Genomic DNA, 13,816 nt, shown 5'->3' on the forward strand with positions numbered 1-13,816 from the left:
ACAGTTCTCCTGTCCCATGCCACTTTTAACAAGTATATGAAAAGTAATGTCATGACCTGTTCACTGAAGCTTCCCCATCCCATACAGATTTCATATATGTGGATAATTAAGATAATTAAATTAATGAAGGTTCTGACAGAGCACAAACAAAGCATCATCAAACTGGAATTTAAGAGCTGACAAGATAAAGAACATATGGGTCATACCACTGAAACAGAAACAACAAAGTCAGAAACAATCTGTTAAATATCTTAGGAGACACAACCTCACAGCTAAGTCACTAGCAGGATAACTTGTGTCAGCCTTCCCTCACTCAACTTATTTTTATGTGGCTGAATTTTTTCAGAACACCTTTAAAACATTTTAAGATATGTCTGGAAAGTTAAATTGCTAGCAATGCACCATCAGTCTAAGTGTTAAGATTGAGCTATCCTTCCTATATTTCAGGTAACCCTCTTTTACTTTTTTAAGATATCAACTTGACTGTAGCAAAAGCAACATTACCATATCCAGAACGGACATTCTAGTTGATGCAAAAAATAAGAAATCTGGACTGAAGATGGAGTAAAAATCACTGAAATCCTGTATGGCTTTGTCAATGATATTTTTTGCATCTTATTGACTCCTGTGCAGGGAAGGGAGACACGATTACAGCAAGCAGAAACCTGATCTTCAGAGTTTGACAAAATCTAAAGAAGTGATGATCCTCATAGGGTAATGAAAAGCTCATATTTGCTCTAATGCTGCTGTTTATCACTCACTGAAAAAATTGAGTAGATAATGTAGAGAAGTATTCCTTCCCTCTGAAGTTCATATTGCTAGTACCAGGTAAAGTTTCTAAAGTTGTTGATCCAAAGATATTAATTCAATATTTTTTCTTTGACACACCAGATTAGATTTTTCTGTTCCATAGCTTCTACAGTTAGGCAGGAGGTGACTCACAAATCAGGAAAGGCTCATCTAAGTCAGGCCCAGGGCATCTTCAATTTCAGCTACAGTTTGCTTATCTATTTATCCAACAGTTTATTTGGTGATGTATGGGTTGAGTTCACTGGTAGGACATGGAATCCAGCTGAGTCCTGTGAATTGTTAGCTTTGGCACGGAAGGCTCAGCAGTTCACAAAAAAGGAACATTATGACTGGCGCAGTAAACTGACTTGGGAGAGGTATGAATAAACCAACTGTAATCCAGGTTTAATTCTGAACTTCTATTGAACATTCAGCTTTCACTTACTGACTGCAAGTCAGGAAAAATAAAAGCTCTTGGAAAGCTGTTCAGAAAAAGCAAATATGCAAAGGGAGCAGTTCAGATGAACTAAGATTCTCACCAGCCATATTTGCTAAGTTAGATGATGAAATCACCAAGGAGATGGCCACCTCAGAAAAGCTGAGTTAAAGGACACAGATGTTAAAAAAACCCAACAAGACCAAGCCAGAAATGTATAAAATGTGGACTGGATCAGTTATTGTTGTCTGGTCTGAGCACAAGGCTCAGTAGCCATTGAAGGCCCATTTGCCATCTTCATCAGATGAGCTTGGACTAACATAAAGGCCCTGGTCACCCCACCCAATGCAAAACACAAACAAGCTTCAGGCACTTTATCTGTGATATAAAAGACTCTCCTGTCACAAATTCCTCGTGCTGGGCATGCAGAGCTTCCCTGTCTGTCTCCCAAGTACAAAATTATACCATCTCCATGGAAAAATAATGTCTGTGTCAACATTGCAGTACTATGGACAGGAGAACTGTGGAAGAGCAGCCTCCAGCTGACAAAACTCAGTTATAATTATAAACTGTTGTGGCCTCTTAGGGATGGAAAGGGCTTTATACCCCTCAGGACACATCTCTCTCAACTGTAGCAGAGAATTGTTTCCTTTCTTTTAAAAGGAGGAAAAAGAAGCACCAAGAGAGACAGCACCACAATAAGGTGTGAATGGCAAAGCTTTGGAAAACACTGGTGTAAAAATAACCCAAATAGGCTCAGCAAGTCTTATTGTCCATGATAGATTGACATCTAATAATTTTTGCCTTTGGGAGGCAAAATTGCCCAACTTAATTACTTTGGTTTGCTATGGTTAGTACTGGAAATAAGACCATGCTTTAAAATATCTTTTTTTTCTTTTTTTTTTTTTTTTTTTGATTCAGCTCTAAAACTCTGGCAAAAGGGCATGGAGGAGAAAAGTTTTGCATCTCACTCTTGTTCCATAGCTTGTATGCTGCTGTCTTTTTTCTACTCAGCCAGAGCAGAAGTTATCTGTTGCTGACTGCTTGTGCTTTTCAAAAATGGAGCTGTTCTTGCAGTGTAAGACATGCAAGCAGAGGACTTGCCTGTGCTTCAAGACAGATACCTCTGCCCCTAGTTTGTGGTGTGTGCTACAATGAATGTGCTTCTCTCCCTGGTACCATAAAGCACACATACACACTCACACAGAAGAAATCCACCGTTGATTATTAAAAGATTGAATAATTAGAGCATCCAATGTGAAGAACACATTCTGAATGTCTATATCCCCAAAGCAGTAACAGTTTATGTATTAGATTCTGGTAAGTGACACAAATATCTGGTTATGTAAATAGGTACAATTGAACTCCATTGAAAACTGAAGGCATTATTTTCTTCTCAAGCAGTTTTGTTAATCTAGATCTATTCTGAGACTGTGCAAGTCAATGTTTCCTATAGTGTTTATGAAAAATATCTAGGAGTCCCATTATTAAAGTACCATTGAGGGAATCAGATGGGGTATGGCTTTAATTAGATACAGAGCATTCCTATGCTACTGAACTATTTTAAAAAAGTTATTCTCAAATGCTGTAGACACCCCATCCCAGAAATACATGTCTCATAAGTAATTGGTTATCTGAGTAGGAAAAAAACCACATATATCCTTTTTTCCTGTACCTGTAGTATCGATCCAAAAGTGCCTTTGCAAAATGATGAATTATTGTATTTGCATTTCAATATTTCATACAAGTCATAATCTGATTTCTTGTACTGAGAAGTGGAAAGACTGGGTTTCTATCTCAAAGTGAAATGTTCTGTTGTGGTTTGTTGTTGGGTTTTGGGTGGATTTTCTTCTAAAAAATTGTGATGAAAATTAAGGCTATTTTCCATAGAAATGCGTTACACTAGGAGAGGAAGACAGATTTCAGAGTTAATGACTAGTTACAAAGAAGCTGAGAACTTGGCTAGCACAGGAAATTATTTGTTTATGAACTTTAAAACATTGGTTTATACCAAGATAAATCTATTCTTCCCTCCCCAAGTCAACCCCTTGAGAACATTGTCAGATTTGCTGCAAAGTGTCAAGTCCAACTTTTAGATGCTACTCACCCCTTATCTGAAGAATTCTTCTCTTCCAGTGAAGTTCAGTGCAGCTCAGAAACAGCCCTCCTCAGAATTGCTGCTGCTGACTTCTCTAAAATAGGGACAGCTAAGTCATTGAGTTAAATGTAAAGCCAGATTTAACTCTTTTATATCATTTCAGAAGTAATAAATAATTAACAGTGAAAACAAAGCATAGCATGACGTTTCAGCTGGAATTCATGCAATGTCTCTTTTTTGCCCAATGGAAAACAAACTGCCTTGTATGGCTGTGACACCCTACAAGAGGTCTTTGTTTCAGATACCACAAACGTGAAAAAGCCCTGCTTCCCGAATTTGAGCCATTAGATATTTGAAATGCATGTGCCTAAGGCTAGGACCTGCATTCTTATACTTTTACCTGTTTACAAGTGACTACACTGAGGAACACCCACAGCATTCCACATGCTATAAATAGATTTTAACAGTGGCCAGGAGCTCAGCATGAGAGCTGGTGTGTGGTACTTGTGAGGATTCACCCCTTTGCAAGATGATAGGAGGTTGGAACAATACAGTACAGAACATACTGTACACCAATAAACCTCTCAGTAGTTAATACAAAAGATTTACCTTGTCTATTGTTCTGGCTTTGTGCCATAGAGAGGTGTTCCATATCAGCATTAGTTTAAAAATTGAACAAAATATGGATCAGGACAAGGGTGTAGCAGTTGTGCTTTGTTATAAATTCCTTACATCCCAAAGCTAAGAGAGATAAGAACACTCCATTGTAAAAAGGTGCTATCTGCCTTGCCTTTTCCCTGATCCTACACATACTGCTCTCTTGGAAAATTCAAGGTAAAGTAAAAATTCAAGGTTAAATCAGTCTCATCAGCATTTTTCTAGGGACCTGATAGGTAATTTGGTTGGATTATTCCTAAATTTGCAGATGTTAAGGTATCCAAGATATATTAGGTAAAGAAGCAGCTGTACAGGGGTGAGTTGGCTGAAACTCTGGCTGGGATTTGAAGTAACCTTGTTCTTTTGGGGAAAGTGGGATTATTGAGCATGTGGTACTTGGTTTGTATTTCAAGTTGTGATTGTTCTGGCAGCTCCTACGGATCACCTGTTACCCTGTTACATAAACCTCGCTGAGGTTCTCAAAAGATATTAGCATCAGTTTTTCTTCAGCTTAACATAGGCATCCTTCTCCCATTGCAAGATGCTAATCAAAGAAAACACCACTTCTGAGCAACAGGAAAGAAATTCTCCATCAGATCCCCTAGCATATTTTATGTAAAACTGTCTTTAGACTTGGAATCCAATGTCTTACATTTAACAGGAAATACAGTCTTGTACTTTAGCTCTATGTAACATGGTGTCTAAAAGAAAATAGGGGATTCATTCTCTAGAGGGAGAATGAGGGAGCAGACAAGTGAGTTTCAAACAAATCTTATATCTCAGCTACCAGAGAGAGATGATGCCTTCCAGACTGATACACTTCTAATTTTCACTTCAAATAATCTACATTTGAACTGAAACTTTTACAACTTTAAAATTAATCCAAGGTGATTTGGTTATGAAAACTAAAACTAAGATGCTCTACTTCCTAGCAGCATCTGTCACTACTGGAAAGGGCTTGTTGCTCTGCATGTCCCATGATTGGCATAAGGAGAGGAAAATAAAAAAGAAGGGCTATAAAGCTGGTGCTGCTACATTATAAAACAAGTTTCACATAGTTATGTATGCTTTGGACACACATGCATGTTCAAAGAGCATTAATTCAATGATCATTGAAGCTCATTTTGTGATAAAACTAATCCTTTCAAACTTAGCAAACTACATCTTTTATCCAAGTTATCCCAAACTGTAGATTCAGGTTTTTTAATTTGCCCTGTTTCATCTTGATCAAGAATACAAAGAAACCATCTCAAGGGCAACTTACACAGACATAACCAAGAAATAGCACAATGAAAACATGAACTTCTATGTTAGAAGTCATACAAGAAAGAAATCACAAACAAAACAGAAAAATTAGAATATTACAAGCAAACCCATGTTAAAAGCTTACAAATTGATTATTCAAACAGAAGGCTGTGAAATTTTGCTCTTTGCAATGGCTTTTTTTCATTGTTAGGAAGTTGGAAACACAAATACTAGAGAAAATGTGATAACCAGAGGGTGTACAGTGTCTGTAACTACGAGTGTGAATGCTCATTCACACATAAAGATGGATAGGTCCCTTTGGAAATGCAGGCTCAGACTGATGCTAAGATTTTAGGTCTACAAAAATGTTTTGATCTAGAAAAGGAGTAGCATACAGTTTAGTTTTAAGCTAATTCCATAGGAAAATTAACCATATCAATAAATACGTTTCTAGTGAAAGAGAGAATATATAGCTTCTCACTTAGTCAAACCACCAAAACTGGAATTTGGTGTCTTTTTATGGCTGCATGTCATTGATGAAATGCACTGCTTCCTGCACTGCTAAAAGCACAGTTTTGAGAGAAAAGCCAGGAAGGACACTGACCATTTTTATTTAGAAGTTCTTTTATCTTAAAAATCTCAAAGTTCCAAATCCTTGTGCTTCTGTACAAGGAAATCAAACAGATCTGGGGGGAACAGAACAAGAATACTGAATCTTTTAAAATAGTTTTTGTTGATTTTATATGACAGTTCATAGGGTAAGCTACAACAAAGTGTTTTCCAGCTATTTTGCAAGAAAAAGTGGTTAATAATTACTCTTTGCTGTGTTGTCTATTAGTGTTGTTTTAACCATTTTTTCTTGTGTACACATGAAAGTCTGGTATGTCATCATTTAGGAAAAATCTTATGAGCCATGAGCTTAATGTTTTTTATTATGTTAGGGTTATTTCCAACATTACCCTCCATGTAGAGTAAAGCTAGTTAAATCTTTGCAAAATTATTACCAGTGAAATCAACCTAACATCTATGTACCATTTAGTAAATGTTGAATTAAATATTGACAAGTGAAGGCTTTTATGTTGTGAGGTCATGCCCTGAGGTAAGACCGGAGCTGCTGCTTTGTACAGGTTCACTCCAGGTGGACAGGAAACACTTTTAAACTAATTTGTGTTATAAAGAAGGATGATGTCACAAAATGAAGCCCTCCTAGGATTGGAAATTTAGACTCAATCCTGAAGGCAGAGTACCCAGCATCTAAGTTCCTTTTGGTTGAATGTCAAAGAATACTTCAACATTTCTGAGACCAATGCATTTGAGCAGTGTTATAACACTCAGGAATTGTTTATTACTTCTCAAAATCTTCAGAGAACTGGTGATCTTTTTGAAAGATCATTTGAATTGCTAACCCTACAGACCAAGCTCTCTGTCCTGACTTAAGGATCATCCTCACTTCTTCTAGCCTTAGACATCACTCTTGATCTCTGAGGAGAGGAAAGAATCAAAATGCCTTTGCATGCACTGCAACCTCAGTCAGTCATGTGCTTGCTCAAATCTTGAGTTGCAAGGCTCCAGTCCCCTGAGAGCAGCAAGCACTGCCTGAGCCTGGAGTACACACATTCCTCCCAAGGCTGAATGCGCCTAAAAAGGATGCAGAACAAGCCTAGGGTAGAAATATATACTCATGTTACTTTCTTCTGAAAGTCAGTCCTGGAAATCAAGCTAGGAAAATAAACTTTGCCAAACTTTGCCCTATCCAACCTGTCCAGCTATTTTAAATAACCTCAATTCCTGCTTTGCTTCAATCTAAGTCAAACCCTTTTAGTTTGCCTAGCTGTAGTTTTAGGTTTGAAGTTTCATTTTTCTTCATCTAGGGACTAAAAATAATCAGGGATATTTGTGTAACAAGTTATTCCCCCATTCTCAGATACATGAAACCTGGCAAGCAGTAGTTCACCATTTATTCTCTTGAAGGTTAAGAGATATTATCAAAGTATTCCCCTCTAAAAGTAGAGTAGGTAATGTAATACAAAAATAGGTTTCAATGTATCACTACCCTAATTTGTGTAATTAAATATTGATATGTAAATATGGTAAAATCCTGCATGTTTTGGACATATGTGTTTTTCTCCCACTTTGAGGAACTGGGAAATAAAAGAAAAAGCTAGTAACGTAGGTCCTCCCTCCTCTTTTGAGCTTTAGCTGTGATTTCCAGAGGCATTTCAATGTCTTTTGTTGTAGTTTAAAAAATGGTACAAAAAATGCTTCGTCACACTCAGTAGGTTTCAATTACATGAACGTAAAGATACGAAACTCCCTTACATTGCTATGGCTTATGAAATACTGGAAATGCTGGTGACTGAAGTGCCTGCTTTGCATTTCAAAGATATTGGGATCAAAGTCTGTTAGTTATTACCATTTTCAGCAGCTCATGGCAGCCAGCCATGAGGGGGACTCCCCTCCACCTCCCTCAGCAGAGCACCTCAGGGACGTTCTCAGCCCTGTCCTCAGTCCAGGTAAAACTGAACTTTACCCTGACTAACTCAGACCTGCCCTATCACTGTGGACTTGCCTGTGGGTCACAGGGCTGGATCTGCCCCTGACTTGGTGATTTCAGCTCACACCTGAGCCCCAGACCTGCCTCATCACCAGGGCAGGTCGCGCTTCTGGCTGAGCCTGATCACTGCTTCCAGGTGACTGGAAGTCAAAGAAATTGTCAAAGAAATAGTACCAAGCATGCATGAAAGACACAATTATATCATAAATGCAGAAGCTGTGGAGTTGCAGGCAAAAAAAAAACCTGGAACCAAAGGACTTGGAGGTGCAGGTGAGTTGCCGTAACCCACCCCTGACCAGGGCGAAACCATCAGCCTAGGGAGGAGCAGGGGATGGACGAGGGTCATGCCAGGGAGAGGAGCAGGATCTGAGCAGTGTGGGGTAACATTGCTGACTCACTGTTGCTCTCTCTTTCTCTGTAATAAGTAGATCTGGACTAATAGCTAGACTCTTAAAATCTCAATTATAGAAACAGGCTCACAGTTAACAGTAAATTCTTAATAGATCTAAGGTGTGTTTCATCTTTGACAATAAACAATGCTTTGAGCAGTGTTTCTGTTCCATGTTTTCCTGCTCTGAAAGCCAGTCACTTGGAATGTGATGTCCAGACAAGGGGGTAGAAGATACTGCAAACATTCAGTACAGTATCTTTATTTGTCAAAAGCAGAACTCTCTCAGCTGGTTAGCACTAGTGACAGCAAAAGGAATTCTCCATAAAAGATCACCTTTGCTTCAGTTGCAGTTGAATTGTAAAATAATTTTTCTGCAGTAAACTTCAATCTTTGTTTAGGATGGTAAGTAATACTTTTTAACCACCTAACTATTTAGGTGGTCTAATCATTCATGGAAATAATTATGTAAGCAGAACAGCACATCCTAGGAAGATGTTAGAAATTAAATTAATGTCACTGTAATTTTGAGTGAATAAGATATTTTTTATCTCATTTTATGAAATAAAAGGACGCTGACAGAAAGCCATCATTTTGGGTCCAGATTTTCCTATGGGGAGAAAGAGTAGGACTAGAGCAGGGATCATCCCCCTGTACTCAGCACTGGGGAGGCCTCACATGGAATCCTGTGTTCAGTTCCAGGTGCCTCAGTCCAGGAAGCACATTGGGGTGCTGGAGCAAGTTCAGAGAAGGGCAGAGGAGCTGATGATGGGGCAGGAGCTCCTCTTATGAGGAGCAGCTGAGGGAACAGGGGTTGTTTAGCCTGGAGAAAAGGAGGCTCAGGAGGGACCTTATCACTCTTAGGTCTTTTCCAAAGTAAATGATTGTATGATTCTGTGATAGCCTCCTCTGGAACAAGTATCCAGACAGATGCACAGCTTCTTAGGCAACACAAAAATCCCCAGGTTATAAATTAATATGACATCCTATATGGCCCAATATGCTCTGTTTGTGTTGCTACTGAGAGCTACTTTATGCCAGCTTTTCAGTTTCCCTTCACTCCAGCATTTCCCATTGCAGCAACCTTTTGTCTCTTCAGTCTTAAGTACTGGTTTAAGGTTTGGTCGGAGTTGATTTCTGCCCACTCTTGTTATTAAAGGTTCAAAAATTGAACAAGATACTGTAATTTCATGGTGTAGTGTGTGAAAGCAAGAACACTGATATAAGGCAAGTCACTAACAGTGAAATTGTTCCTAGTTTTATTGCCAATTATATGAACAGAGTGTGATAGTGACTGAATTATGTCCAAGTGCATGACTCATGCCATGTATAGCCAAAAAAATCCTGTAACAACAGTATGTTACTGCATTCCACTTTGCTGTTGGTTCAAGGGACATAACTTTCATGCTAAGACTTATGTTGTCAACTAATAAAACATTAACCTGAGAACAAAAACTGGTATCTATAGGTAGTGCACACAAAGCCATTGAGAAGAATATTCAAAGTAGTCATCTTATTCCACAAGCCATTATTGGAATTACTGAGAGCTGCACAGCAGAGTTCTGTTTATAGGTCCTCTTATCTCCCATTTATGGTTGTCGTGAAAATCAGGTTTTTAAGTACTTCCTGTGGCTTTGTTGCTTGAAAGGTCATTCGCTGTTTCAGACCAGTATAGGACGCAAGTAAATGCTGTCCAAGCACACAAACAAGTTATGAAAGAGCTAAAGCACGATGATAAACCTGGCCTTGGTAATACTGCTGAATTGAGCTGCTTCTGTATCAAATCAATTCCATTAAATGAAAGAACAACACACAATAATATGGCTATCTGAAAATTGTATTGCTCAACCTATCATTGAGTTATTTTGAAAAAAAGGGCTAATGTAAGGAGAAAGTTCACATAAAAGTGAACTAGGGACACTCAAATCTAAGGCTGATTACAAAGAGCTGCAGAAAGTCACTTTGTACATCAAGTGGCAGATAAAATTAATCGCTATATATGCATATTAATGCAGAAAAACTCTTAATAAATACACAGAAATGGACTCACATGTAGCTATTTTTTGAAATATCCTGAAACCATTGTGAATAGTCTTAGAAAGCTGACAGTTGAGTACTCTGAGACAGAGAAAAACAAGAAAAACAAGAAAATTAATCTTATGAGAAACAAAGAAAGTTTATGTGTCCAGATTCCAGTAATAGGTTCCTTAAAAACTTCTTAAATTGAAGTATTGGGATCCACTTTCCATTCTTCTGTGTCGCTTGCCCAATTTACTTATATTGCTTGTTCCATCTTCCTGTGGCAATGAGTTTGACAGGGTTCATACATAGGTTGTCAGTTTTAACTTCATTTCTGATTACTTATCTGGAATTTCCCTAATTCTTGTGATGTGAGATTTACCAGCCATACCCTTCCTGAGTGAAGTTGTGCCAGTTTGCCTGCACATCCCTGCATTGGTTCCCTGGGAACACTCCCATTGTGCTACATCAAGCAATTGCATCTCACATGCTGTACATATATTAGTCACTAAAATAGTTCTCATTTTCCTAAATTTTACCAGACATCTAGTTGACATGTTTCAAGACTACTCTGCCTTACAAGCCAGAGCATGTCTTGGTTTACTGAAATTTAAACAAAACCACCACTGTGGTCTCACCATAATCTCCCCAATGTGCCCAAGGAATCTCCCTTCATGTAATGCTCTAACAGACAACCTCAGCCTTGGGTTTCTCCTCTGCCCAGAGTGTTGTGGTGGGTTTATTTTCAAAAGGAATTGCTATGGACAGGAAATGACTGTTTTGGCAAAATTCTTCACTTCTTTCTCTGAGCTGCTGCAGTAGTGTCAGGAACTGGTGCAAGAAATCACTCAGAGCACAGGCAAACGTGAGCTGAGGCCAGATGCTCCAGGACAGGGAAAAGCAGGGCATCAGAAGCAGCAAAGCAGAATCACCAACAAAATGGAGCACTACAGCCTACAGAGGCAGAGTTCTCAGTGTAAATACTCTCCTAGGGCAAGAGGCTGAGAATGAGAAGTAAAGAGCAGAGGCAATCAATCACACCTTAATTGAAGACTGGACTACTCTGAGTTATTAGTTTGCCTTTGGGACAATATTTAATTAATTTATTTTTTTCTCCATATTTTTCATCCTCTCAAGATTCCTGAAAAAAAATTCCTTGCTCAGTTGTTTATTTCCTTTTCAGAAAAGGTTTAATTAAAGTTCTCGCACCTTCACTCCCATCTTATTAGATGAATCCTTATGCTCTTTCTACTTCAGTTATGGTACAACAGGTTTGTAGTGTCTTTGGAGGAGAGGGGCATAGGTTTCTGACCATCTATTCCTAAAGTCCTGGAAAAAGAAATATTGTAGTTAAGCAAAAATATAGAGATTCTTGTGCTTGCATACAAGTTTTGTGGCTGAGGAACATCAGGGTGTTGCATACCACCAATGGCTGGCATGCCTGCTTCCTTTTTCCCCCTGCCCAACCCCTCTCCAAGAAGAGAGTGTGCACATCAGGCTTTCACAGTGGTTTTTGCTCACTGACATTGCACAGCAAAGGTTTGTACATGTTGTGGGTGTTGAGTGTGCTCTGGAGCCCTGCAAACTGCTGCAATACCATGACTCACAAATCTCACCATAGAGGGGCACAAAGCAATTTGGCAAACTCATTAACCTTTTTCCTCTCATTTATTTTGCAAAAGAGAGTGGATTCTCTATTAGCGAGACTAGGTCTGGTCAAACACAAGGGGACAGCCAGGCAGGTGACAGAGACAGCAGAAACAGATGTGTCGTGTAGGAATTGTTGAGAGCTTTTAGCAATAGGTATAGTAAAATCCTTCTCTTGCGCACATTTGCTCTTCTTCTTCTCCTCAGTCTCCTGACAGCTGAACTGTGAACATAAAACTGTCTGAAATGCCACTGTGAGGTCTGCTTCATGGATGGTTAATTCTAAAAGAGTTTGTTGATGTTCCATAATACGTCATGTATCAATTAGCGAGATGCAGACAACATAATTAATCCTGTCCCCGAAAGAATCTTCTGAGTGGCATTTAAGCTTCAGATGAAACAGTTTAATAGGCATAATATGGTGTTCTGCAGAAGTAGTGAGAACAAATATCCACCCTGTAGTTTAATAACTCATTATCAACAAATGGTATGACATTTAAATAGAACTGTTACTGTTTTATCAGCTGCATGAGAGCAAGACAATAATTTGCAAGCAAACATGATTATAATGCCACAGCATTCAGGTTTTCCAACTTTGTGCTCAAGATTTTAATAGACATTGAGAGAAGAATCACCATGGAAGAGGGAAACACCATGCATTTGTATAAACTGTAACTCATGATGGTGTTTCCCGAGTTATTACAGACTCTGTTTGATATTTCCCCTTCTTCAAAAAAACAATTCACAAGCAGTTAACTAACAGCTGGAAACTTGCCTGATTGTTTCCTTGGACTGCAAAAAACATAACCCAGGGAGGCAGGAGCACTAAAAAACTGACTTGTATTATTGTTGTTGCAAAAGAGCTTGTGGCTTCTATGCAGCCTGGGAGAAACAGCTGGTGTGCTGATGTGCTACATTTAACGTAGCCTCTCTTACTCCTGCATGAATTTCTGTCTCAAAGGAAGGCAAATGATGACATACCATAGTAACTTTTCTCTCTGTGGTATCTGCCACCAAAGCTGCATTGGGTAGGCACATAAGCTCATACTTACAAACATATAAGCTCTTTTCATTGAACACCCAGAATATATCTAAGTGCTTGAAAGGGTTAAATACTGGTGTCAGCTGTAGTTTGATATGCTCCCAACAGTCCTCAAGGCAGCAAGTTATGATAAATGCTATATTCTTCAGATGTAAGAGGTTTTGCATTTCTCTTGAAACAGAAATTTGGAAAATTTTTATGATCTTCTCCATTCATTCTCCTGTTCTTCTCTTACTATAATTTCCTGTTTGCCCCTCAAATTATTTAGTTAAAGCATGAAATTCATTCATGAAACTCCTTAAGCTCTCCCCATCTTGCCTTTCCTCCTATCTCTGCAAGATCATAATGTCGTGTTATCTGAGGCTCAGTACTGCCACATGGCCCCCCTGTCCTCGATAATTTTGATGAATATTTTTTTCCCTCTAGGTGCAAAGCACTGCCCCAATATCCTGTTGTCTGCAATTATCACAGCTTCAATTTTGTTTGAAACCCTAGCTTTAACTCTTCAACTCCTTTCTCTGTGTGTAAGTAATTTAATTCCTGTAGGAATTAGTACACATTATGCTGTTCCTGGTCTCTTTATGGGGACATAACCGTATGCTCATCCTTTACCCAAAAATCCACAACAGATATAACAGACTGTGTACCATACCAGGCCCTATGGCATTCAGACCTCATTGGTGACCTCTGTCCTGACCTACATCAGCTGATTAAGGTCTAGTATCCTTTGTGGGTGGGATATATCAAGGACAAGATAATCTCCCACACCAGAGGTGAGATTGCATCACCTTGCCATGCACATCTTTGCTCTGATTCATGCCTGTACACATAGTTACACGGAAGCCACAGCTCTCTCTGGCCTAATCAAGACTTGTTTGTGTCTTGTTTGTTGGTCTCTGGCTGACCACAGATTTTAGAGACAGCAGATTACATGTGATGTT

General features: G+C 38.9%; 1 long non-coding RNA gene across 3 annotated transcripts in view; it reads left to right on the plus strand.

Annotated features, from left to right (window-relative positions):
- LOC141729187 (uncharacterized) overlaps positions 1–13,816 on the plus strand; it is a 33,210-nt gene that overhangs the window by 3,307 nt on the left and 16,087 nt on the right. For 2 of the 3 annotated variants that reach the window (XR_012580503.1, XR_012580501.1), the window contains exon 1: positions 6,200–8,049. The exons of the other annotated variant lie outside the window; for it this stretch is intronic. This is a non-coding gene — a long non-coding RNA (uncharacterized LOC141729187). Of the gene's footprint in view, positions 1–6,199; positions 8,050–13,816 lie in introns of those variants that run through there. 3 annotated transcript variants of the gene reach the window in all.

The sequence above is a fragment of the Zonotrichia albicollis genome, chromosome 5, assembly GCF_047830755.1.
Source record: "Zonotrichia albicollis isolate bZonAlb1 chromosome 5, bZonAlb1.hap1, whole genome shotgun sequence".
NCBI classification, from domain to species: Eukaryota; Metazoa; Chordata; class Aves; order Passeriformes; family Passerellidae; genus Zonotrichia; species Zonotrichia albicollis.